Raw genomic sequence first — 25228 nt, 5'->3', positions numbered from 1 at the left:
TTTATCTCACAGAGTTACATCTGTATTTCGTGGATCTCTTTGCTAGCCTTATTTCTGTGGAATCTGACAACAGATATTTCCTTTCCCTTTGAAGACTATGGGGCCAAAGGAAATATCCTCCGATAACCAAGAGAAAGAAGCTTTCTGAGAAACTTCTTTGTGTTTTGTGAAATCATCTCACAGAGTTACAGCTTTCCCCTCAAGAAGCCTTTCGCTAAGACAGTTCTTGTGGAATTGGGAAAGTGATATTTGGAAGCCCTTAGAGGGCTATGGTGAAAAAGGAAATATCCTCCGATGAAAACTGGAAAGAAGCTTTCTGAGAAAATGCTTAGTGTTCTGTTAATTCATCTCACAGAGTTACATCTGTATTTCGTGGATCTCTTTGCTAGCCTTATTTCTGTGGAATCTGAGAACAGATATTTCCTTTCCCTTTGAAGACTATGGGGCCAAAGGAAATATCCTCTGATAACAAAGAGAAAGAAGCTTTCTGAGAAACTTCTTTCTGTTCTGTGAAATCATCTCACAGAGTTACACCTTTCCCCTCAAGAAGCCTTTCGCTAAGACAGTTCTTGTGGAATTGCCAAAGTGATATTTGGAAGCCCTTAGAGGGCTATGGAGAAAAAGGAAATATCCTCCGATGAAATCTGGAAAGAAGCTTTCTGAGAAACTGCTTAGTGTTCTGTTAATTCATCTCACAGAGTTACATCTGTATTTCGTGGATCTTTGCTCGCCTTATTTCTGTGGATTCTGAGAACAGATATTTCCTTTCCCTTTGAAGACTATAGGGCCAAAGGAAATATCCTCCGATAACAAAGAGAAAGAAGCTTTCTGAGAAACTTCTTTGTGTTCTGTGAAAACATCTCACAGAGTTACAGCTTTCCCCTCAAGAAGCCTTTCGCTAAGACAGTTCTTGTGGAATATGTAAAGTGATATTTGGTAGCCCCTAGAGGGGTATGGTGAAAAAGGAAATATCCTCCGATGAAATCTAGAAAGAAGTTTTCTGAGAAACTGCTTAATGTTCTGTTAATTCATCTCACAGAGTTACCTCTGTATTTCCTGGATCTCTTTGCTAGCCTTATTTCTGTGGAATCTGAGAAGAGATATTTCCTTTCCCTTTGAAGATTATAGGGTAAAAGGAAATATCCACCGATAACCAAGAGAAAGAAGCTTTCTGAGAAACTTCTTTGTGTTCTGTGAAATCATCTCACAGAGTTACAGCTTTCCCCTCAAGAAGCCTTTCGTTAAGAGAGTTCTTGTTGAATTGGCAAAGTGATATTTGGAAGCCCATAGAGGGCTATGGTAAAAAAGGAAATATCCTCTGATGAAAACTGGAAAGAAGCTTTCTGAGAAACTGCTTAGTGTTCTTTTAATTCATCTCACAGAGTTACATCTGTATTTCGTGGATCTCTTTGCTAGCCTTATTTCTGTGGAATCTGAAAACAGATAATTCCTTTCCCTTTGAAGACTATGGGGCCAAAGGAAATATCCTCTGATAACAAAGAGAAAGAAGCTTTCTGAGAAACATCTTTGTGTTATGTGAAATCATCTCACAGTGTTACAGCTTTCCCCTCAAGAAGCCTTTCGCTAAGACAGTTCTTGTGGAATTGGCAAAGTGATATTTGGAAGCCCTTAGAGGGCTATGGTGAAAAAGGAAATATCCTCCGATGAAATCTGGAAAGAAGCTTTCTGAGAAACTGCTTAGTGTTCTGTTAATTCATTTCAAAGAGTTACATCTGTATTTCGTGGATCTCTTTGCTAGCCTTATTTCTGTGGAATCTGACAACAGATAATTCCTTTCCCTTTGAAGACTATAGGGCCAAAGGAAATATCTTCCGATAACAAAGAGAAAGAAGCTTTCTGAGAAACTTCTTTGTGTTCTGTGACATCATCTCACAGAGTTACAGCTTTCCCCTCAAGAAGCCTTTCGCTAAGACAGTTCTTGTGAAATTGGCAAAGTGATATTTGGCAGCCCATAGAGGGCTATGTTGAAAAAGGAAATATCCTCGGATGAAATCTGGAAAGAAGCTTTCTGAGAAACTGCTTAGTGTTCTGTTAATTCATCTCACAGAGTTACATCTGTATTTCGTGGATCTCTTTGCTAGCCTTATTTCTGTGGAATCTGACAACAGATATTTCCTTTCCCTTTGAAGACTATAGGGCCAAAGGAAATATCCTCCGATAACAAAGAGAAAGAAGCTTTCTGAGAAACTTCTTTGTGTTCTGTGCAATCATCTCACAGAGTTACAGCTTTCCCCTCAAGAAGCCTTTCGCTAAGACAGTTCTTGTGGAATTGGCAAAGTGATATTTGGAAGCCCATAGGGGGCTATGGTGAAAAAGGAAATATCATCCCATGAAATCTGGAAAGAAGCTTTCTGAGAAACTGCTTAGTGTTCTGTTAATTCATCTCACAGAGTTACATCTGTATTTCGTGGATCTCTTTGCTAGCCTTATTTCTGTGGAATCTGACAACAGATATTTCCTTTCCCTTTGAAGACTACAGGGCCAAAGAAAATATCCTCCGATAACAAAGAGAAGGAGGCTTTCTGAGAAACTTCTCTGTGTTCTGTGAAATCATCTCACAGAGTTACAGCTTTCCCCTCAAGAAGCCTTTCGCTAAGACAGTTCTTGTGGAATTCGCAAAGTGATATTTGAAAGCCCTTAGAGGGCTGTATTGAAAAAGGAAATATCCTCCGATGAAATCTGGAAAGAAGCTTTCTGAGAAACTGCTTAGTGTTCTGTTAATTCATCTAACAGAGTTACATCTGTATTTCGTGGATCTCTTTGCTAGCCTTATTTCTGTGGAATCTGACAACAGATATTTCCTTTCCCTTTGAAGACTATAGGGCAAAAGGAAATATACTCCGATAACAAAGAGAAAGAAGCTTTCTGAGAAACTTCATTGTATTCTGTGAAATCATCTCACAGAGTTACAGCTTTCCTCTCAAGAAGCCTTTCGCTAAGACAGTTCCTGTGGAATTGGCAAAGTGATATTTCGTAGCCCCTAGAGGGGTATGGTGAAAAAGGAAATATCCTCCGATGAAATCTGGAAAGAAGCTTTCTGAGAAACTGCTTAGTGTTCTGTTAATTCATCTCACAGAGTTACATCTGTATTTCGTGGATGTCTTGGCTAGCCTTATTTCTGTGGAATCTGAGAACAGATATTTCCTTTCCCTTTGAAGACTATAAGGCCAAAGGAAATATCCTCCGATAACAAAGAGAAAGAAGCTTTCTGAGAAACTTCTTTGTGTTCTGTGAACTCATCTCACAGAGTTACAGCTTTCCCCTCAAGAAGTCTTTCGCTAAGACAGTTCTTGTGGAATTGGCAAAATGATATTTGGAAGCCCATAGAGGGCTACGGTGAAAAAGGAAATATCCTCCGATGAAATCTGTAAAGAAGCTTTCTGAGAAACTGCTTAGTGTTCTGTTAATTCATCTCACAGAATTACATCTGTATTTCGTGGATCTCTTTGCTAGCTAGCTTTCTGTGGAATCTGACAACAGATATTTCCTTTCCCTTTGAAGACTATAGGGCCAAAGGAAATATCCTCCGATAACAAAGTGAAAGAAGCTTTCTGAGAAACTTCTTTGTGTTCTGTGAAATCATCTCACAGAGTTACTGCTTTCCCCTCAAGATGCCTTTCGCTAAGACAGTTCTTGTGGAATTGGCAAAGTGATATTTGGAAGCTCATAGAGGGCTATGCTGAAAAAGGAAATATCCTCTGATGATATCTGGAAAGAAGCTTTCTGAGAAACTGCTTAGTGTTCTGTTAAATCATCTCACAGAGTTACATCTGTATTTCGTGGATCTCTTTGCTAGCCTTATTTCTGTGGAATCTGACAACAGATATTTCCTTTCCCTTTGAAGACTATAGGGTAAAAGGAAATATCCTCCGATAACAAAGAGAAAGAAGCTTTCTGAGAAACTTCTTTGTGTTCTGTGAAATCATCTCACAGAGTTACAGCTTACACCTCAAGAAGCCTTTCGCTAAGACAGTTCTTGTGGAATTGGCAAAGTGATATTTGGAAGCCCTTAGAGGGCTATGGTGAAATAGGAAATGTCCTCCGATGAAATCTGGAAAGAAGCTTTCTGAGAAACTGCTTAGTGTTCTGTTAATTCATCTCACGGAGTTACATCTTTATTTCGTGGATCTCTTTGCTAGCCTTATTTCTGTGGAATCTGACAACAGATATTTCGGATCCCTTTGAAGACTATAGTGCCAAAGGAAATATACTCGGATAACAAAGAGAAAGAAGCTTTCTGAGAAACTTCTTTGTGTTCTGTGAAATCATCTCACAGAGTTACAGCTTTCCCCTCAAGAAGCCTTTCGCTAAGACAGTTCTTGTGGAATTGGAAAAGTGATATTTGGCAGCCCATAGGGGGCTATGGTGGAAAAGGAAATATCCTCCGATGAAATCTGGAAAGAAGTTTTCTGAGAAACTGCTTAGTGTTCTGTTAATTCATCTCACAGAGTTACATCTGTATTTCGTGGATTTCTTTGCTAGCCTTATTTCTGTGGAATCTGACAACAGATATTTCCTTTCCCTTTGAAGACTATAGGGCCAAAGGAAATATCCTTCGATAACATAGAGAAAGAAGCTTTCTGAGAAACTTCTTTGTGTTCTGTGAAATCATCTCACAGAGTTACAGCTTTCCCCTCAAGAAGCCTTTCGCTACGACAGTTCATGTGGAATTGGCAAAGTGATATTTGGAAGCCCATAGGGGGCTATGGTGAAAAAGGAAATATCATCCCATGAAATCTGGAAAGAAGCTTTCTGAGAAACTGCTTACTGTTCTGTTAATTCATCTCACAGAGTTACATCTGTATTTCGTGGATCTCTTTGCTAGGCTTATTTCTGTGAAATCTGACAACAGATATTTCCTTTCCCTTTGAAGACTATAGGGCCAAAGGAAATATCCTCCGGTAACAAAGAGAAAGAAGCTTTCTGAGAAACTTCTTTGTGTTCTGTGAAATCATCTCACAGAGTTACAGCTTTCCTCTCAAGAAGCCTTTCGCTAAGACAGTTCCTGTGGAATTGGCAAAGTGATATTTCGTAGCCCCTAGAGGGGTATGGTGAAAAAGGAAATATCCTCCGATGAAATCTGGAAAGAAGCTTTCTGAGAAACTGCTTAGTGTTCTGTTAATTCATCTCACAGAGTTACATCTGTATTTCGTGGATGTCTTGGCTAGCCTTATTTCTGTGGAATCTGAGAACAGATATTTCCTTTCCCTTTGAAGACTATAAGGCCAAAGGAAATATCCTCCGATAACAAAGAGAAAGAAGGTTTCTGAGAAACTTCTTTGTGTTCTGTGAAGTCATCTCACAGAGTTACAGCTTTCTCCTCAAGAAGTCTTTCGCTAAGACAGTTCTTGTGGAATTGGCAAAATGATATTTGGAAGCCCATAGAGGGCTACGGTGAAAAAGGAAATATCCTCCGATGAAATCTGTAAAGAAGCTTTCTGAGAAACTGCTTAGTGTTCTGTTAATTCATCTCACAGAATTACATCTGTATTTCGTGGATCTCTTTGCTAGCTAGCTTTCTGTGGAATCTGACAACAGATATTTCCTTTCCCTTTGAAGACTATAGGGCCAAAGGAAATATCCTCCGATAACAAAGAGAAAGAAGCTTTCTGAGAAACTTCTTTGTGTTCTGTGAAATCATCTCACAGAGTTACTGCTTTCCCCTCAAGATGCCTTTCGCTAAGACAGTTCTTGTGGAATTGGCAAAGTGATATTTGGAAGCTCATAGAGGGCTATGCTGAAAAAGGAAATATCCTCTGATGATATCTGGAAAGAAGCTTTCTGAGAAACTGCTTAGTGTTCTGTTAAATCATCTCACAGAGTTACATCTGTATTTCGTGGATCTCTTTGCTAGCCTTATTTCTGTGGAATCTGACAGCAGATATTTCCTTTCCCTTTGAAGACTATAGGGTAAAAGGAAATATCCTCCGATAACAAAGAGAAAGAAGCTTTCTGAGAAACTTCTTTGTGTTCTGTGAAATCATCTCACAGAGTTACAGCTTACACCTCAAGAAGCCTTTCGCTAAGACAGTTCTTGTGGAATTGGCAAAGTGATATTTGGAAGCCCTTAGAGGGCTATGGTGAAATAGGAAATGTCCTCCGATGAAATCTGGAAAGAAGCTTTCTGAGAAACTGCTTAGTGTTCTGTTAATTCATCTCACGGAGTTACATCTTTATTTCGTGGATCTCTTTGCTAGCCTTATTTCTGTGGAATCTAACAACAGATATTTCGGATCCCTTTGAAGACTATAGTGCCAAAGGAAATATACTCGGATAACAAAGAGAAAGAAGCTTTCTGAGAAACTTCTTTGTGTTCTGTGAAATCATCTCACAGAGTTACAGCTTTCCCCTCAAGAAGCCTTTCGCTAAGACAGTTCTTGTGGAATTGGAAAAGTGATATTTGGCAGCCCATAGGGGGCTATGGTGGAAAAGGAAATATCCTCCGATGAAATCTGGAAAGAAGTTTTCTGAGAAACTGCTTAGTGTTCTGTTAATTCATCTCACAGAGTTACATCTGTATTTCGTGGATTTCTTTGCTAGCCTTATTTCTGTGGAATCTGACAACAGATATTTCCTTTCCCTTTGAAGACTATAGGGCCAAAGGAAATATCCTTCGATAACATAGAGAAAGAAGCTTTCTGAGAAACTTCTTTGTGTTCTGTGAAATCATCTCACAGAGTTACAGCTTTCCCCTCAAGAAGCCTTTCGCTACGACAGTTCATGTGGAATTGGCAAAGTGATATTTGGAAGCCCATAGGGGGCTATGGTGAAAAAGGAAATATCATCCCATGAAATCTGGAAAGAAGCTTTCTGAGAAACTGCTTACTGTTCTGTTAATTCATCTCACAGAGTTACATCTGTATTTCGTGGATCTCTTTGCTAGGCTTATTTCTGTGAAATCTGACAACAGATATTTCCTTTCCCTTTGAAGACTATAGGGCCAAAGGAAATATCCTCCGGTAACAAAGAGAAAGAAGCTTTCTGAGAAACTTCTTTGTGTTCTGTGAAATCATCTCACAGTGTTACAGCTTTCCCCTCAAGAAGCCTTTCGCTAAGACAGTTCTTGTGCAATTGGCAAAGTGATATTTGGTAGCCCCTAGAGGGGTATGGTGAAAAAGGAAATATCCTCCGATGAAATCTGGAAAGAAGCTTTCTGAGAAACCGCTTAGTGTTCTGTTAATTCATCTCACGGAGTTACATCTGTATTTCGTGGATGTCTTGGCTAGCCTTATTTCTGTGGAATCTGAGAACAGATATTTCCTTTCCCTTTGAAGACTATAGGGCCAAAGGAAATATCCTCCGATAACCAAGAGAAAGAAGCTTTCTGAGAAACTTCTTTGTGTTCTGTGAACTCATCTCACAGAGTTACAGCTTTCCCCTCAAGAAGCCTTTCGCTAAGACAGTTCTTGTGGAATTGGCAAAGTGATATTTGGAAGCCCATAGGGGGCTATGGTGAAAAAGGAAATATCCTCCGATGAAAACTGGAAAGAAGCTTTCTGAGAAACTGCTTAGTGTTCTGTTAATTCATCTCACAGAGTTACATCTGTATTTCGTGGATGTCTTTGCTAGCCTTATTTATGTGGAATCTGACAACAGATATTTCCTTTCCCTTTGAAGACTATAGGGCTAAAGGAAATATCCTCCGATAACAAAGAGAAAGAAGCTTTCTGAGAAAATTCTTTGTGTTCTGTGAAATCATCTCACAGAGTTACAGCTTTCCCCTCAAGAAGCCTTTCGCTAAGACAGTTCTTGTGGAATTGGCAAAGTGATATTTGGAAGCCCATAGAGGGCTATGGTGAAAAAGGAAATATCCTCCGATGAAATCTGGAAAGAAGCTTTCTAAGAAACTGCTTAGTGTTCTGTTAATTCATCTCACAGAGTTACATCTGTATTTCGTGGATCTCTTTGCTAGCCTTATTTCTGTGGAATCTGACAACAGATATTTCCTTTCGCTTTCAAGACTATAGGGCCAAAGGAAATATACTCCGATAACCAAGAGAAAGAAGCTTTCTGAGAAACTTCTTTGTGTTCTGTGAAATCATCTCACAGAGTTACAGCTTTCCCCTCAAGAAGCCTTTAGCTAAGACAGTTCTTGTGGAATTGGCAAAGTGATATTTGGAAGCCCATAGAGGGCTATGTTGGAAAGGAAATATCCTCCGATTAAATCTGGAAAGAAGCTTTCTGAGAAACTGCTTAGTGTTCTGTTAATTTATCTCACAGAGTTACATCTGTATTTCGTGGATCTCTTTGCTAGCCTTATTTCTGTGGAATCTGACAACAGATATTTCCTTTCCCTTTGAAGACTATGGGGCCAAAGGAAATATCCTCCGATAACCAAGAGAAAGAAGCTTTCTGAGAAACTTCTTTGTGTTCTGTGAAATCATCTCACAGAGTTACAGCTTTCCCCTCAAGATGCCTTTCGCTAACACAATTCTTGTGGAATTGGCAAAGTGATATTTGGCAGCCCATAGAGGGCTATGGTGAAAAAGGAAATATCCTCCGATGAAATCTGGAAAGAAGCTTTCTGAGAAACTGCTTAATGTTCTATTAATTCATCTCACAGAGTTACATCTGTATTTCGTGGATCTCTTTGCTAGCCTTATTTCTGTGGAATCTGAGAACATATATTTCCTTTCCCTTTGAAGACTATAGGGTAAAAGGAAATATCCTCCGATAAAAAAGAGAAAGAAGCTTTCTGAGAAACTTCTTTGTGTTTGTGAAATCATCTCACAGAGTTACAGCTTTCCCCTCAAGAAGCCTTTCGCTAAGACAGTTCTTGTGGAATTGGGAAAGTGATATTTGGAAGCCCTTAGAGGGCTATGGTGAAAAAGGAAATATCCTCCAATGAAAACTGGAAAGAAGCTTTCTAAGAAAATGCTTAGTGTTCTGTTAATTCATCTCACAGAGTTACATCTGTATTTCGTGGATCTCTTTGCTAGCCTTATTTCTGTGGAATCTGACAACAGATATTTCCTTTCCCTTTGAAGACTATCGGGCCAAATGAAATATCCTCCGATAACAAAGAGAAAGAAGCTTTCTGAGAAACTTCTTTCTGTTGTGTGAAATGATCTCACAGAGTTACACCTTTCCCCTCAAGAAGCCTTTCGCTAAGACAGTTCTTGTGGAATTGGCCTAGTGATATTTGGAAGCCCTTAGAGGCTATGGAGAAAAAGGAAATATCCTCCGATGAAATCTGGAAAGAAGCTTTCTGAGAAACTGCTTAGTGTTCTGTTAATTCATCTCACAGAGTTACATCTGTATTTCGTGGATCTTTGCTCGCCTTATTTCTGTGGATTCTGAGAACAGATATTTCCTTTCCCTTTGAAGACTATAAGGCCAAAGGAAATATCCTCCGATAACAAAGAGAAAGAAGCTTTCTGAGAAACTTCTTTGTGTTCTGTGAAAACATCTCACAGAGTTACAGCTTTCCCCTCAAGAAGCCTTTCGCTAAGACAGTTCTTGTGGAATATGTAAAGTGATATTTGGAAGCCCATAGGGGGCTATGGTGAAAAAGGAAATATCCTCCGATGAAATCTGGAAAGAAGCTTTCTGAGAAACTGCTTAGTGTTCTGTTAATTCATCTCACAGAGTTACATCTGTATTTCGTGGATCTCTTTGCTCGCCTTATTTCTGTGGCATCTGAGAACAGATATTTCCTTTCCCTTTGAAGACTATAGGGCCAAAGGAAATATCCTCCGATAACAAAGAGAAAGAAGCTTTCTGAGAAACTTCTTTGTGTTCTGTGAAATCATCTCACAGAGTTACAGCTTTCCCCTCAAGAAGCCTTTCGCTAAGACAGTTCTTGTGGAATTGGCAAAGTGATGTTTGGAAGCCCATGGGGGCTATGGTGAAAAAGGAAATATCATCGCATGAAATCTGGAAAGAAGCTTTCTGAGAAACTGCTTAGTGTTCTGTTAATTCATCTCACAGAGTTACATCTCTATTTCGTGTATCTCTTTGCTAGCCTTATTTCTGTGGAATCTGACAACAGATATTTCCTTTCCCTTTGAAGACTATGGGGCTAAAGGAAATATCCTCCGATAACAAAGAGAAAGAAGCTTTCTGAGAAACTTCTTTGTGTTCTGTGAAATCATCTCACAGAGTTACAGCTTTCCCTTCAAGGAGTCTTTCACTAAGACAGTTCTTGTTGAATTGGCAAAGTGATATTTGGAAGCCCTTAGAGGGCTATGGTGAGAAAGGAAATATCCTCCGATGAAATCTGGAAAGAAGCTTTCTGAGAAACTGCTTAGTGTTCTGTTAATTCATCTCACAGAGTTACATCTGTATTTCCTGGATCTCTTTGCTAGCCTTATTTCTGTGGAATCTGAGAAGAGATATTTCCTTTCCCTTTGAAGATTATAGGGTAAAAGGAAATATCCACCGATAACCAAGAGAAAGAAGCTTTCTGAGAAACTTCTTTGTGTTCTGTGAAATCATCTCACAGAGTTACAGCTTTCCCCTCAAGAAGCCTTTCGCTACGACAGTTCATGTGGAATTGGCAAAGTGATATTTGGAAGCCCATAGGGGGCTATGGTGAAAAAGGAAATATCATCCCATGAAATCTGGAAAGAAGCTTTCTGAGAAACTGCTTACTGTTCTGTTAATTCATCTCACAGAGTTACATCTGTATTTCGTGGATCTCTTTGCTAGGCTTATTTCTGTGAAATCTGACAACAGATATTTCCTTTCCCTTTGAAGACTATAGGGCCAAAGGAAATATTCTCCGGTAACAAAGAGAAAGAAGCTTTCTGAGAAACTTCTTTGTGTTCTGTGAAATCATCTCACAGAGTTACAGCTTTCCTCTCAAGAAGCCTTTCGCTAAGACAGTTCCTGTGGAATTGGCAAAGTGATATTTCGTAGCCCCTAGAGGGGTATGGTGAAAAAGGAAATATCCTCCGATGAAATCTGGAAAGAAGCTTTCTGAGAAACTGCTTAGTGTTCTGTTAATTCATCTCACAGAGTTACATCTGTATTTCGTGGATGTCTTGGCTAGCCTTATTTCTGTGGAATCTGAGAACAGATATTTCCTTTCCCTTTGAAGACTATAAGGCCAAAGGAAATATCCTCCGATAACAAAGAGAAAGAAGCTTTCTGAGAAACTTCTTTGTGTTCTGTGAACTCATCTCACAGAGTTACAGCTTTCCCCTCAAGAAGTCTTTCGCTAAGACAGTTCTTGTGGAATTGGCAAAATGATATTTGGAAGCCCATAGAGGGCTACGGTGAAAAAGGAAATATCCTCCGATGAAATCTGTAAAGAAGCTTTCTGAGAAACTGCTTAGTGTTCTGTTAATTCATCTCACAGAATTACATCTGTATTTCGTGGATCTCTTTGCTAGCTAGCTTTCTGTGGAATCTGACAACAGATATTTCATTTCCCTTTGAAGACTATAGGGCCAAAGGAAATATCCTCCGATAACAAAGAGAAAGAAGCTTTCTGAGAAACTTCTTTGTGTTCTGTGAAATCATCTCACAGAGTTACTGCTTTCCCCTCAAGATGCCTTTCGCTAAGACAGTTCTTGTGGAATTGGCAAAGTGATATTTGGAAGCTCATAGAGGGCTATGCTGAAAAAGGAAATATCCTCTGATGATATCTGGAAAGAAGCTATCTGAGAAACTGCTTACTGTTCTGTTAATTCATCTCACAGAGTTACATCTGTATTTCGTGGATCTCTTTGCTAGGCTTATTTCTGTGAAATCTGACAACAGATATTTCCTTTCCCTTTGAAGACTATAGGGCCAAAGGAAATATCCTCCGGTAACAAAGAGAAAGAAGATTTCTGAGAAACTTCTTTGTGTTCTGTGAAATCATCTCACAGTGTTACAGCTTTCCCCTCAAGAAGCCTTTCGCTAAGACAGTTCTTGTGCAATTGGCAAAGTGATATTTGGTAGCCCCTAGAGGGGTATGGTGAAAAAGGAAATATCCTCCGATGAAATCTGGAAAGAAGCTTTCTGAGAAACCGCTTAGTGTTCTGTTAATTCATCTCACGGAGTTACATCTGTATTTCGTGGATGTCTTGGCTAACCTTATTTCTGTGGAATCTGAGAACAGATATTTCCTTTCCCTTTGAAGACTATAGGGCCAAAGGAAATATCCTCCGATAACCAAGAGAAAGAAGCTTTCTGAGAAACTTCTTTGTGTTCTGTGAACTCATCTCACAGAGTTACAGCTTTCCCCTCAAGAAGCCTTTCGCTAAGACAGTTCTTGTGGAATATGTAAAGTGATATTTGGAAGCCCATAGGGGGCTATGGTGAAAAAGGAAATATCCTCCGATGAAAACTGGAAAGAAGCTTTCTGAGAAACTGCTTAGTGTTCTGTTAATTCATCTCACAGAGTTACATCTGTATTTCGTGGATGTCTTTGCTAGCCTTATTTATGTGGAATCTGACAACAGATATTTCCTTTCCCTTTGAAGACTATAGGGCTAAAGGAAATATCCTCCGATAACAAAGAGAAAGAAGCTTTCTGAGAAAATTCTTTGTGTTCTGTGAAATCATCTCACAGAGTTACAGCTTTCCCCTCAAGAAGCCTTTCGCTAAGACAGTTCTTGTGGAATTGGCAAAGTGATATTTGGAAGCCCATAGAGGGCTATGGTGAAAAAGGAAATATCCTCCGATGAAATCTGGAAAGAAGCTTTCTAAGAAACTGCTTAGTGTTCTGTTAATTCATCTCACAGAGTTACATCTGTATTTCGTGGATCTCTTTGCTAGCCTTATTTCTGTGGAATCTGACAACAGATATTTCCTTTCCCTTTCAAGACTATAGGGCCAAAGGAAATATCCTCCGATAACCAAGAGAAAGAAGCTTTCTGAGAAACTTCTTTGTGTTCTGTGAAATCATCTCACAGAGTTACAGCTTTCCCCTCAAGAAGCCTTTCGCTAAGACAGTTCTTGTGGAATTGGCAAAGTGATATTTGGAAGCCCATAGAGGGCTATGTTGGAAAGGAAATATCCTCCGATTAAATCTGGAAAGAAGCTTTCTGAGAAACTGCTTAGTGTTCTGTTAATTTATCTCACAGAGTTACATCTGTATTTCGTGGATCTCTTTGCTAGCCTTATTTCTGTGGAATCTGACAACAGATATTTCCTTTCCCTTTGAAGACTATGGGGCCAAAGGAAATATCCTCCGATAACCAAGAGAAAGAAGCTTTCTGAGAAACTTCTTTGTGTTCTGTGAAATCATCTCACAGAGTTACAGCTTTCCCCTCAAGATGCCTTTCGCTAACACAATTCTTGTGGAATTGGCAAAGTGATATTTGGCAGCCCATAGAGGGCTATGGTGAAAAAGGAAATATCCTCCGATGAAATCTGGAAAGAAGCTTTCTGAGAAACTGCTTAATGTTCTATTAATTCATCTCACAGAGTTACATCTGTATTTCGTGGATCTCTTTGCTAGCCTTATTTCTGTGGAATCTGAGAACATATATTTCCTTTCCCTTTGAAGACTATAGGGTAAAAGGAAATATCCTCCGATAAAAAAGAGAAAGAAGCTTTCTGAGAAACTTCTTTGTGTTTGTGAAATCATCTCACAGAGTTACAGCTTTCCCCTCAAGAAGCCTTTCGCTAAGACAGTTCTTGTGGAATTGGGAAAGTGATATTTGGAAGCCCTTAGAGGGCTATGGTGAAAAAGGAAATATCCTCCAATGAAAACTGGAAAGAAGCTTTCTAAGAAAATGCTTAGTGTTCTGTTAATTCATCTCACAGAGTTACATCTGTATTTCGTGGATCTCTTTGCTAGCCTTATTTCTGTGGAATCTGACAACAGATATTTCCTTTCCCTTTGAAGACTATCGGGCCAAATGAAATATCCTCCGATAACAAAGAGAAAGAAGCTTTCTGAGAAACTTCTTTCTGTTGTGTGAAATGATCTCACAGAGTTACACCTTTCCCCTCAAGAAGCCTTTCGCTAAGACAGTTCTTGTGGAATTGGCCTAGTGATATTTGGAAGCCCTTAGAGGCTATGGAGAAAAAGGAAATATCCTCCGATGAAATCTGGAAAGAAGCTTTCTGAGAAACTGCTTAGTGTTCTGTTAATTCATCTCACAGAGTTACATCTGTATTTCGTGGATCTTTGCTCGCCTTATTTCTGTGGATTCTGAGAACAGATATTTCCTTTCCCTTTGAAGACTATAAGGCCAAAGGAAATATCCTCCGATAACAAAGAGAAAGAAGCTTTCTGAGAAACTTCTTTGTGTTCTGTGAAAACATCTCACAGAGTTACAGCTTTCCCCTCAAGAAGCCTTTCGCTAAGACAGTTCTTGTGGAATATGTAAAGTGATATTTGGAAGCCCATAGGGGGCTATGGTGAAAAAGGAAATATCCTCCGATGAAATCTGGAAAGAAGCTTTCTGAGAAACTGCTTAGTGTTCTGTTAATTCATCTCACGGAGTTACATCTGTATTTCGTGGATCTCTTTGTTAGCCTTATTTCTGTGGAATCTGACAACAGATATTTCCTTTCCCTTTGAAGACTATAGGGCAAAAGGAAATATCCTCCGATAACAAAGAGAAAGAAGCTTTCTGAGAAACTTCTTTGTATTCTGTGTAATCATATCACAGAGTTACAGCTTTCCCCTCAAGAAACCTTTCGCTAAGACAGTTCTTGTGGAATTGGCAAAGTGATATTTCGTAGCCCCTAGAGGGGTATAGTGAAAAAGGAAATATCCTCCAATGAAATCTGGAAAGAAGCTTTCTGAGAAACTGCTTAGTGTTCTGTTAATTCATCTCACAGAGTTACATCTGTATTTCGTGGATGTCTTGGCTAGCCTTATTTCTGTGGAATCTGAGAACAGATATTTCCTTTCCCTTTGAAGACTATAAGGCCAAAGGAAATATCCTCCGATAACAAAGAGAAAGAAGCTTTCTGAGAAACTTCTTTGTGTTCTGTGAACTCATCTCACAGAGTTACTGCTTTCCCCTCAAGAAGTCTTTCGCTAAGACAGTTCTTGTGGAATTGGCAAAGTGATATTTGGAAGCCCATAGAGGGCTACTGTGAAAAAGGAAATATCCTCCGATGAAATCTGTAAAGAATCTTTCTGAGAAACTGCTTAGTGTTCTGTTAATTCATCTCACAGACTTACATCTGTATTTCGTGGATCTCTTTGCTAGCTAGCTTTCTGTGGAATCTGACAACAGATATTTCCTTTCCCTTTGAAGACTATAGGGCCAAAGGAAATATCCTCCGATAACAAAGAGAAAGAAGCTTTCTGAGAAACTTCTTTGTGTTCTGTGAAATCATCTCACAGAGTTACTGCTTTCCCCTCAAGATGCCTTTCGCTAAGACAGTTCTTGTGGAATTGGCAAAGTGATATTTGGAAGCCCATAGAGGCCTATGCTGAAAAAGGAAATATCCTCCGATGATATCTGGAAAGAAGCTTTCTGAGAAACTGCTTAGTGTTCTGTTAAATCATCTCACAGAGTTACATGTGTATTTCGTGGATCTCTTTGCTAGCCTTATTTCTGTGGAATCTGACAACAGATATTTCCTTTCCCTTTGAAGACTATAGGGTAAAAGAAAATATCCTCCGAAAACAAAGAGAAAGAAGCTTTCTGAGAAACTTCTTTGTGTTCTGTGAAATCATCTCACAGAGTTACAGCTTTCCCCTCAAGAAGCCTTTCGCTAAGACAGTTCTTGTGGAATTGGCAAAGTGATATTTGGAAGCCCTTAGAGGGCTATGGTGAAATAGGAAATATCCTCCGATGAAATCTGGAAAGAAGCTTTCTGAGAAACTGCTTAGTGTTCTGTTAATTCATCTCACGGAGTTACATCTTTATTTCGTGGATCTCTTTGCTAGCCTTATTTCTGTGGAATCTGACAACAGATATTTCGGATCCCTTTGAAGACTATAGTGCCAAAGGAAATATACTCGGATAACAAAGAGAAAGAAGCTTTCTGAAAAACTTCTTTGTGTTCTGTGAAATCATCTCTCAGAGTTACAGCTTTCCCCTCAAGAAGCCTTTCGCTAAGACAGTTCTTGTGGAATTGGAAAAGTGATATTTGGCAGCCCATAGGGGGCTATGGTGAAAAAGGAAATATCCTCCGATGAAATCTGGAAAGAAGCTTTCTGAGAAACCGCTTAGTGTTCTGTTAATTCATCTCACGGAGTTACATCTGTATTTCGTGGATGTCTTGGCTAGCCTTATTTCTGTGGAATCTGAGAACAGATATTTCCTTTCCCTTTGAAGACTATAGGGCCAAAGGAAATATCCTCCGATAACCAAGAGAAAGAAGCTTTCTGAGAAAGTTCTTTGTGTTCTGTGAAATCATCTCACAGAGTTACAGCTTTCCCCTCAAGAAGCCTTTCGCTAAGACAGTTCTTGTGGAATATGTAAAGTGATATTTGGAAGCCCATAGGGGGCTATGGTGAAAAAGGAAATATCCTCCGATGAAAACTTTAAAGAAGCTTTCTGAGAAACTGCTTAGTGTTCTGTTAATTCATCTCACAGAGTTACTTCTGTATTTCGTGGATGTCTTTGCTAGCCTTATTTCTGTGGAATCTGACAACAGATATTTCCTTTCCCTTTGAAGACTTAGGGCTAAAGGAAATATCCTCCGATAACAAAGAGAATGAAGCTTTCTGAGAAAATTCTTTGTGTTCTGTGAAATCATCTCACAGAGTTACAGCTTTCCCCTCAAGAAGCCTTTCGCTAAGACAGTTCTTGTGGAATTGGCAAAGTGATATTTGGAAGCCCATAGAGGGCTATGGTGAAAAAGGAAATATCCTCCGATGAAATCTGGAAAGAAGCTTTCTAAGAAACTGCTTAGTGTTCTGTTAATTCATCTCACAGAGTTACATCTGTATTTCGTGGATCTCTTTGCTAGCCTTATTTCTGTGGAATCTGACAACAGATATTTCCTTTCCCTTTGAAGACTATAGGGCCAAAGGAAATATCCTCCGATAACCAAGAGAAAGAAGCTTTCTGAGAAACTTCTTTGTGTTCTGTGAAATCATCTCACAGAGTTACAGCTTTCCCCTCAAGAAGCCTTTCGCTAAGACAGTTCTTGTGGAATTGGCAAAGTGATATTTGGAAGCCCATAGAGGGCTATGTTGGAAAGGAAATATCCTCCGATTAAATCTGGAAAGAAGCTTTCTGAGAAACTGCCTAGTGTTCTGTTAATTTATCTCACAGAGTTACATCTGTATTTCGTGGATCTCTTTGCTACCCTTATTTCTGTGGAATCTGACAACAGATATTTCCTTTCCCTTTGAAGACTATGGGGCCAAAGGAAATATCCTCCGATAACCAAGAGAAAGAAGCTTTCTGAGAAACTTCTTTGTGTTCTTTGAAATCATCTCACAGAGTTACAGCTTTCCCCTCAAGATGCCTTTCGCTAACACAATTCTTGTGGAATTGGCAAAGTGATATTTGGCAGCCCATAGAGGGCTATGGTGAAAAAGGAAATATCCTCCGATGAAATCTGGAAAGAAGCTTTCTGAGAAACTGCTTAATGTTCTATTAATTCATCTCACAGAGTTACATCTGTATTTCGTGGATCTCTTTGCTAGCCTTATTTCTGTGGAATCTGAGAACATATATTTCCTTTCCCTTTGAAGACTATAGGGTAAAAGGAAATATCCTCCGATAAAAAAGAGAAAGAAGCTTTCTGAGAAACTTCTTTGTGTTTGTGAAATCATCTCACAGAGTTACAGCTTTCCCCTCAAGAAGCCTTTCGCTAAGACAGTTCTTGTGGAATTGGGAAAGTGATATTTGGAAGCCCTTAGAGGGCTATGGTGAAAAAGGAAATATCCTCCAATGAAAACTGGAAAGAAGCTTTCTAAGAAAATGCTTAGTGTTCTGTTAATTCATCTCACAGAGTTACATCTGTATTTCGTGGATCTCTTTGCTAGCCTTATTTCTGTGGAATCTGACAACAGATATTTCCTTTCCCTTTGAAGACTATGGGGCCAAAGGAAATATCCTCCGATAACAAAGAGAAAGAAGCTTTCTGAGAAACTTCTTTCTGTTCTGTGAAATGATCTCACAGAGTTACACCTTTCCCCTCAAGAAGCCTTTCGCTAAGACAGTTCTTGTGGAATTGGCCTAGTGATATTTGGAAGCCCTTAGAGGATATGGAGAAAAAGGAAATATCCTCCGATGAAATCTGGAAAGAAGCTTTCTGAGAAACTGCTTAGTGTTCTGTTAATTCATCTCACAGAGTTACATCTGTATTTCGTGGATCTTTGCTCGCCTTATTTCTGTGGATTCTGAGAACAGATATTTCCTTTCCCTTTGAAGACTATAAGGCCAAAGGAAATATCCTCCGATAACAAAGAGAAAGAAGCTTTCTGAGAAACTTCTTTGTGTTCTGTGAAAACATCTCACAGAGTTACAGCTTTCCCCTCAAGAAGCCTTTCGCTAAGACAGTTCTTGTGGAATATGTAAAGTGATATTTGGAAGCCCATAGGGGGCTATGGTGAAAAAGGAAATATCCTCCGATGAAATCTGGAAAGAAGCTTTCTGAGAAACTGCTTAGTGTTCTGTTAATTCATCTCACAGAGTTACATCTGTATTTCGTGGATCTCTTTGCTCGCCTTATTTCTGTGGCATCTGAGAACAGATATTTCCTTTCCCTTTGAAGACTATAGGGCCAAAGGAAATATCCTCCGATAACAAAGAGAAAGAAGCTTTCTGAGAAACTTCTTTGTGTTCTGTGAAATCATCTCACAGAGTTACAGCTTTCCCCTCAAGAAGCCTTTCGCTAAGACAGTTCTTGTGGAATTGGCAAAGTGATGTTTGGAAGCCCATGGGGGCTATGGTGAAAAAGGAAATATCATCGCATGAAATCTGGAAAGAAGCTTTCTGAGAAACTGCTTAGTGTTCTGTTAATTCATCTCACAGAGTTACATCTCTATTTCGTGTATCTCTTTGCTAGCCTTATTTCTGTGGAATCTGACAACAGATATTTCCTTTCCCTTTGAAGACTATGGGGCTAAAGGAAATATCCTCCGATAACAAAGAGAAAGAAGCTTTCTGAGAAACTTCTTTGTGTTCTGTGAAATCATCTCACAGAGTTACAGCTTTCCCTTCAAGGAGTCTTTCACTAAGACAGTTCTTGTTGAATTGGCAAAGTGATATTTGGAAGCCCTTAGAGGGCTATGGTGAGAAAGGAAATATCCTCCGATGAAATCTGGAAAGAAGCTTTCTGAGAAACTGCTTAGTGTTCTGTTAATTCATCTCACAGAGTTACATCTGTATTTCGTGGATCTCTTTGTTAGCCTTATTTCTGTGGAATCTGACAACAGATATTTCCTTTCCCTTTGAAGACTATAGGGCAAAAGGAAATATCCTCCGATAACAAAGAGAAAGAAGCTTTCTGAGAAACTGCTTTGTATTCTGTGAAATCATATCACAGAGTTACAGCTTTCCCCTCAAGAAGCCTTTCGCTAAGACAGTTCTTGTGGAATTGGCAAAGTGATATTTCGTAGCCCCTAGAGGGGTATGGTGAAAAAGGAAATATCCTCCGATGAAATCTGGAAAGAAGCTTTCTGAGAAACTGCTTAGTGTTCTGTTAATTCATCTCACAGAGTTACATCTGTATTTCGTGGATGTCTTGGCTAGCCTTATTTCTGTGGAATCTGAGAACAGATATTTCCTTTCCCTTTGAAGACTATAAGGCCAAAGGAAATATCCTCCGATAACAAAGAGAAAGAAGCTTTCTGAGAAACTTCTTTGTGTTCTGTGAACTCATCTCACAGAGTTACTGCTTTCCCCTCAAGAAGTCTTTCGCTAAGACAGTTCTTGTGGAATTGGCAAAGTGATATTTGGAAGCCCATAGAGGGCTACTGTGAAAAAGGAAATATCCTCCGATGAAATCTGTAAAGAAGCTTTCTGAGAAACTGCTTAGTGTTCTGTTAATTCATCTCACAGACTTACATCTGTATTTCGTGGATCTCTTTGCTAGCTAGCTTTCTGTGGAATCTGACAACAGATATTTCCTTTCCCTTTGAAGACTATAGGGCCAAAGGAAATATCCTCCGATAACAAAGAGAAAGAAGCTTTCTGAGAAACTTCTTTGTGTTCTGTGAAATCATCTCACAGAGTTACTGCTTTCCCCTCAAGATGCCTTTCGCTAAGACAGTTCTTGTGGAATTGGCAAAGTGATATTTGGAAGCCCATAGAGGGCTATGCTGAAAAAGGAAATATCCTCCGATGATATCTGGAAAGAAGCTTTCTGAGAAACTGCTTAGTGTTCTGTTAAATCATCTCACGGAGTTACATCTTTATTTCGTGGATCTCTTTGCTAGCCTTATTTCTCTGGAATCTGACAACAGATATTTCCTTTCCCTTTGAAGACTAAAGGGCCAAAGGAAATATCCTCCGATAACAAAGTGAAAGAAGCTCTCTGAGAAACTTCTTTGTGTTCTGTGAAATCATCTCACAGCGTTAGAGTTTTCCCCTCAAGAAGCCTTTCGCTAAGACAATTCTTGGGAATTGGCAATGTGATATTTGGCAGCCCATAGAGGGCCATTGTGAAAAAGGAAATATCCTCCGATGATATCTGGAAAGAAGCTTTCTGAGAAACTGCTTAGTGTTCTGTTACTTCATCTCACAGAGTTACATCTGTATTTCGTGTATCTCTTTGCTTGCCTTATTTCTGTGGAATCTGACAACAGATATTTCCTTTCCCTTTGAAGACTATGGGGCAAAAGGAAATATCCTCCGATAACAAAGAGAAAGAAGGTTTCTGAGAAACTTCTTTGTGTTCTGTGAAATCATCTCACAGAGTTACAGCTTTCCCCTCAAGAAGCCTTTCGCTAAGACAGTTCTTGTGGAATTGGCAAAGTGATATTTGGAAGCCCATAGAGGGCTATGGTGAAAAAGGAAATATCCTCCGATGAAATCTGGAAAGAAGCTTTCTGAGAAACTGCTTAGTGTTCTGTTAATTCATCTCACGGAGTTACATCTTTATTTCGTGGATCTCTTTGCTAGCCTTATTTCTGTGGAATCTGACAACAGATATTTCGGATCCCTTTGAAGACTATAGTGCCAAAGGAAATATACTCGGATAACAAAGAGAAAGAAGCTTTCTGAAAAACTTCTTTGTGTTCTGTGAAATCATCTCTCAGAGTTACAGCTTTCCCCTCAAGAAGCCTTTCGCTAAGACAGTTCTTGTGGAATTGGAAAAGTGATATTTGGCAGCCCATAGGGGGCTATGGTGAAAAAGGAAATATCCTCCGATGAAATCTGGAAAGAAGCTTTCTGAGAAACTGCTTAGTGTTCTGTTAATTCATCTCACAGAGTTACATCTGTATTTCGTGGATTTCTTTGCTAGCCTTATTTCTGTGGAATCTGACAACAGATATTTCCTTTCCCTTTGAAGACTATAGGGCCAAAGGAAATATCCTTCGATAACATAGAGAAAGAAGCCGTCTGAGAAACTTCTTTGTGTTCTGTGAAATCATCTCACAGAGTTACAGCTTTCCCCTCAAGAAGCCTTTCGCTACGACAGTTCATGTGGAATTGGCAAAGTGATATTTGGAAGCCCATAGGGGGCTATGGTGAAAAAGGAAATATCATCCCATGAAATCTGGAAAGAAGCTTTCTGAGAAACTGCTTAGTGTTCTGTTAATTCATCCCACAGACTTACATCTATATTTCGTGGATCTCTTTGCTAGACTTATTTCTGTGGAATCTGACAACAGATATTTCCTTTCCCTTTGAAGACTATAGGGACAAAGAAAATATCCTCCGATATCAAAGAGAAAGAAGCTTTATGAGAAACTTCCTTGTGTTCTGTGAAATCATCTCACAGAGTTACAGCTTTCCCCTCAAGAAGCCTTTCGCTAAGACAGTTCTTGTGGAATTCGCAAAGTGATATTTGGAAGGCCTTAGAGGGCTATGGTGAAAAAGGAAATATCCTCCGATGAAATCTGGAAAGAAGCTTTCTGAGAAACTGCTTAGTGTTCTGTTAATTCATCTCACAGAGTTACATCTGTATTTCGTGGATCTCTTTGCTAGCCTTATTTCTGTGGAATCTGACAACAGATATTTCCTTTCCCTTTGAAGACTATAGGGTAAAAGGAAATATCCTCCGATAACAAAGAGAAAGAAGCTTTCTGAGAAACTTCTTTGTGTTCTGTGAAATCATCTCACAGAGTTACAGCTTTCCCCTCAAGAAGGCTTTCGCTAAGACAGTTCTTGTGGAATTGGCAAAGTGATATTTGGAAGCCCTCAGAGGGCTATGGTGAAAAACGAAATATCCTCCGATGAAAACTGAAAAGAAGCTTTCTGAGAAACTGCTTAGTGTTCTGTTAATTCATCTCACAGAGTTACATCTGTATTTCGTGGATTTCTTGGCTAGCCTTATTTCTGTGGAATCTGACAACAGATATTTCCTTTCCCTTTGAAGACTATGCGGCCAAAGGAAATATCCTCCGATAACAAAGAGAAAGAAGCTTTCTGAGAAACTTCTTTGTGTTCTGTGAAATCATCTCACAGAGTTACAGCTTTCCCCTCAAGAAGCCTTTCGCTAAGACAGTTCTTGTGGAATTGGCAAAGTGATATTTGGAAGCCCATAGAGGGCAATGGTGAAAAAGGAAATATCCTCCGAAGAAAACTGGAAAGAAGCTTTCTGAGAAACTGCTTAGTGTTCTGTTAATTCATCTCACAGAGTTACCTCTGTATTTCGTGGATCTCTTTGCTAGCCTTATTTCTCTGGAATCTGACAACAGATATTTCCTTTCCCTTTGAAGACTATGGGGCCAAAGGAAATATCCTCCGATAACAAAGTGAAAGAAGCTCTCTGAGAAACTTCTTTGTGTTCTGTGAAATCATCTCACAGCGTTAGAGTTTTCCCCTCAAGAAGCCTTTCGCTAAGACAATTCTTGGGAATTGGCAATGTGATATTTGGCAGCCCATAGAGGGCCATGGTGAAAAAGGAAATATCCTCCGATGATATCTGGAAAGAAGCTTTCTGAGAAACTGCTTAGTGTTCTGTTACTTCATCTCACAGAGTTACATCTGTATTTCGTGTATCTCTTTGCTTGCCTTATTTCTGTGGAATCTGACAACAGATATTTCCTTTCCCTTTGAAGACTATGGGGCAAAAGGAAATATCCTCCGATAACAAAGAGAAAGAAGGTTTCTGAGAAACTTCTTTGTGTTCTGTGAAATCATCTCACAGAGTTACAGCTTTCCCCTCAAGAAGCCTTTCGCTAAGACAGTTCTTGTGGAATTGGCAAAGTGATATTTGGAAGCCCATAGAGGGCTATGGTGAAAAAGGAAATATCCTCCGATGAAATCTGGAAAGAAGCTTTCTGAGAAACTGCTTAGTGTTCTGTTAATTCATCTCACAGAGTTACATCTGTATTTCCTGGATCTCTTTGCTAGCCTTATTTCTGTGGAATCTGACAACAGATATTTCCTTTCCCTTTGAAGACTATAGGGACAGAGGAAATATCCTCTGATTACAAAGTGAAAGAAGCTTTCTGAGAAACTTCTTTGTGTTCTGTGAAATCATCTCACAGAGTTACCGCTTTCCCCTCAATAATCCTTGCGCTAAGACAGTTCTTGTGGAATTGGCAAAGTGATATTTGGCAGCCCATAGAGGGCTATGGTGAAAAGGAAATATCCTCCGATGATATGTGGAAAGAAGCTTTCTGAGAAACTGCTTAGTGTTCTGTTAATTCATCTCACAGAGTTACATCTGTATTTCGTGGATCTCTTTGCTAGCCTTATTTCTGTGGAATCTGAGAACAGATATTTCCTTTCCCTTTGAAGACTATAGGGCCAAAGGAAATATCCTCCGATAACCAAGAGAAAGAAGCTTTCTGAGAAACTTCTTTGTGTTCTGTGAAATCATCTCACAGAGTTACAGCTTTCCCCTCAAGAAGCCTTTCGCTAAGACAGTTCTTGTGGAATTGGCAAAGTGATATTTGGCAGCCCATAGAGGGCTATGGTAAAAAAGGAAATATCCTCCGATGATATGTGGAAAGAAGCTTTCGGAGAAACTGCTTAGTGTTCTGTTAATTCATCTCACAGAGTTACATCTGTATTTCGTGGATCTCTTTGCTAGCCTTATTTCTGTGGAAACTGACAACAGATATTTGCTTTCCCTTTGAAGACTACAGGGCCAAAGGAAATATCCTCCGATAACAAAGAGAAAGAAGCTTTCTGAGAAACTTCTTTGTGTTCTGTGAAATCATCTCACAGAGTTACAGCTTTCCCCTCAAGAAGCCTTTTGCTAAGACAGTTCTTGTGGAATTGGCAAAGTGATATTTGGAAGCCCATAGAGGGCTATGGTGAAAATGGAAATATCCTCCGATGAAATCTGGAAAGAAGCTTTCTGAGAAACTGCTTAGTGTTCTGTTAATTCATTTCACAGAGTTACATCTGTATTTCGTGGATCTCTTTGCTAGCCTTATTTCTGTGGAAACTGACAACAGATATTTCCTTTCCCTTTGAAGACTATGGGGCCAAAGGAAATATCCTCCGATAACAAAGAGAAAGAAGCTTTCTGAGAAACTTCTTTGTGTTCTGTGAAATCATCTCACAGAGTTACAGCTTTCACCTCAGGAAGCCTTTCGCTAAGACAGTCTTGTGGAATTGGCAAAGTGATATTTGGAAGCCCATAGAGGGGTAGGGTGAAAAAGGAAATATCCTCCGATGAAATCTGGAAAGAAGCTTCTAGAAACTGCTTAGTGTTCTGTTAATTCATCTCACAGAGTTACATTTGTATTTCCTGGATTTCCTTGCTAGCCTTATTTCTGTGGAATCTGACAACAGATATTTCTCTCCCATTGAAGACTATAGGGCCAAAGGAAATATCCTCCGATAACAAAGAGAAAGAAGCTTTCTGGGAAACTTCTTTGTGTTCTGTGAAATCATCTCACAGAGTTACAGCTTTCCCCTCAAGAAGCCTTTCGCTAAGACAGTTCTTGTGGAATTGGCAAAGTGATATTTGGAAGCCCATAGAGGGCTATGGAGAAAAAGGAAATATCCTCCGATGAAATCTAGAAAGAAGCTTTCTGAGAAACTGCTTAGTGTTCTGTTAATTCATTTCACAGAGTTACATTTGTATTTCGTGGATCTCTTTGCTAGCCTTATTTCTGTGGAATCTGACAACAGATATTTCCTTTCCCTTTGAAGACTATAGGGTAAAAGGAAATATCCTCCGATAACAAAGAGAAAGAAGCTTTCTGAGAAACTTCTTTGTGTTCTGTGAAATCATCTCACAGAGTTAGAGCTTTCCCCTCAAGAAGCCTTTCGCT

Source organism: Macaca nemestrina, chromosome 17 (assembly GCF_043159975.1).
Source record: "Macaca nemestrina isolate mMacNem1 chromosome 17, mMacNem.hap1, whole genome shotgun sequence".
Lineage (NCBI taxonomy): Eukaryota > Metazoa > Chordata > Mammalia > Primates > Cercopithecidae > Macaca > Macaca nemestrina.
Note: the sequence above shows the minus strand (reverse complement) of the source record.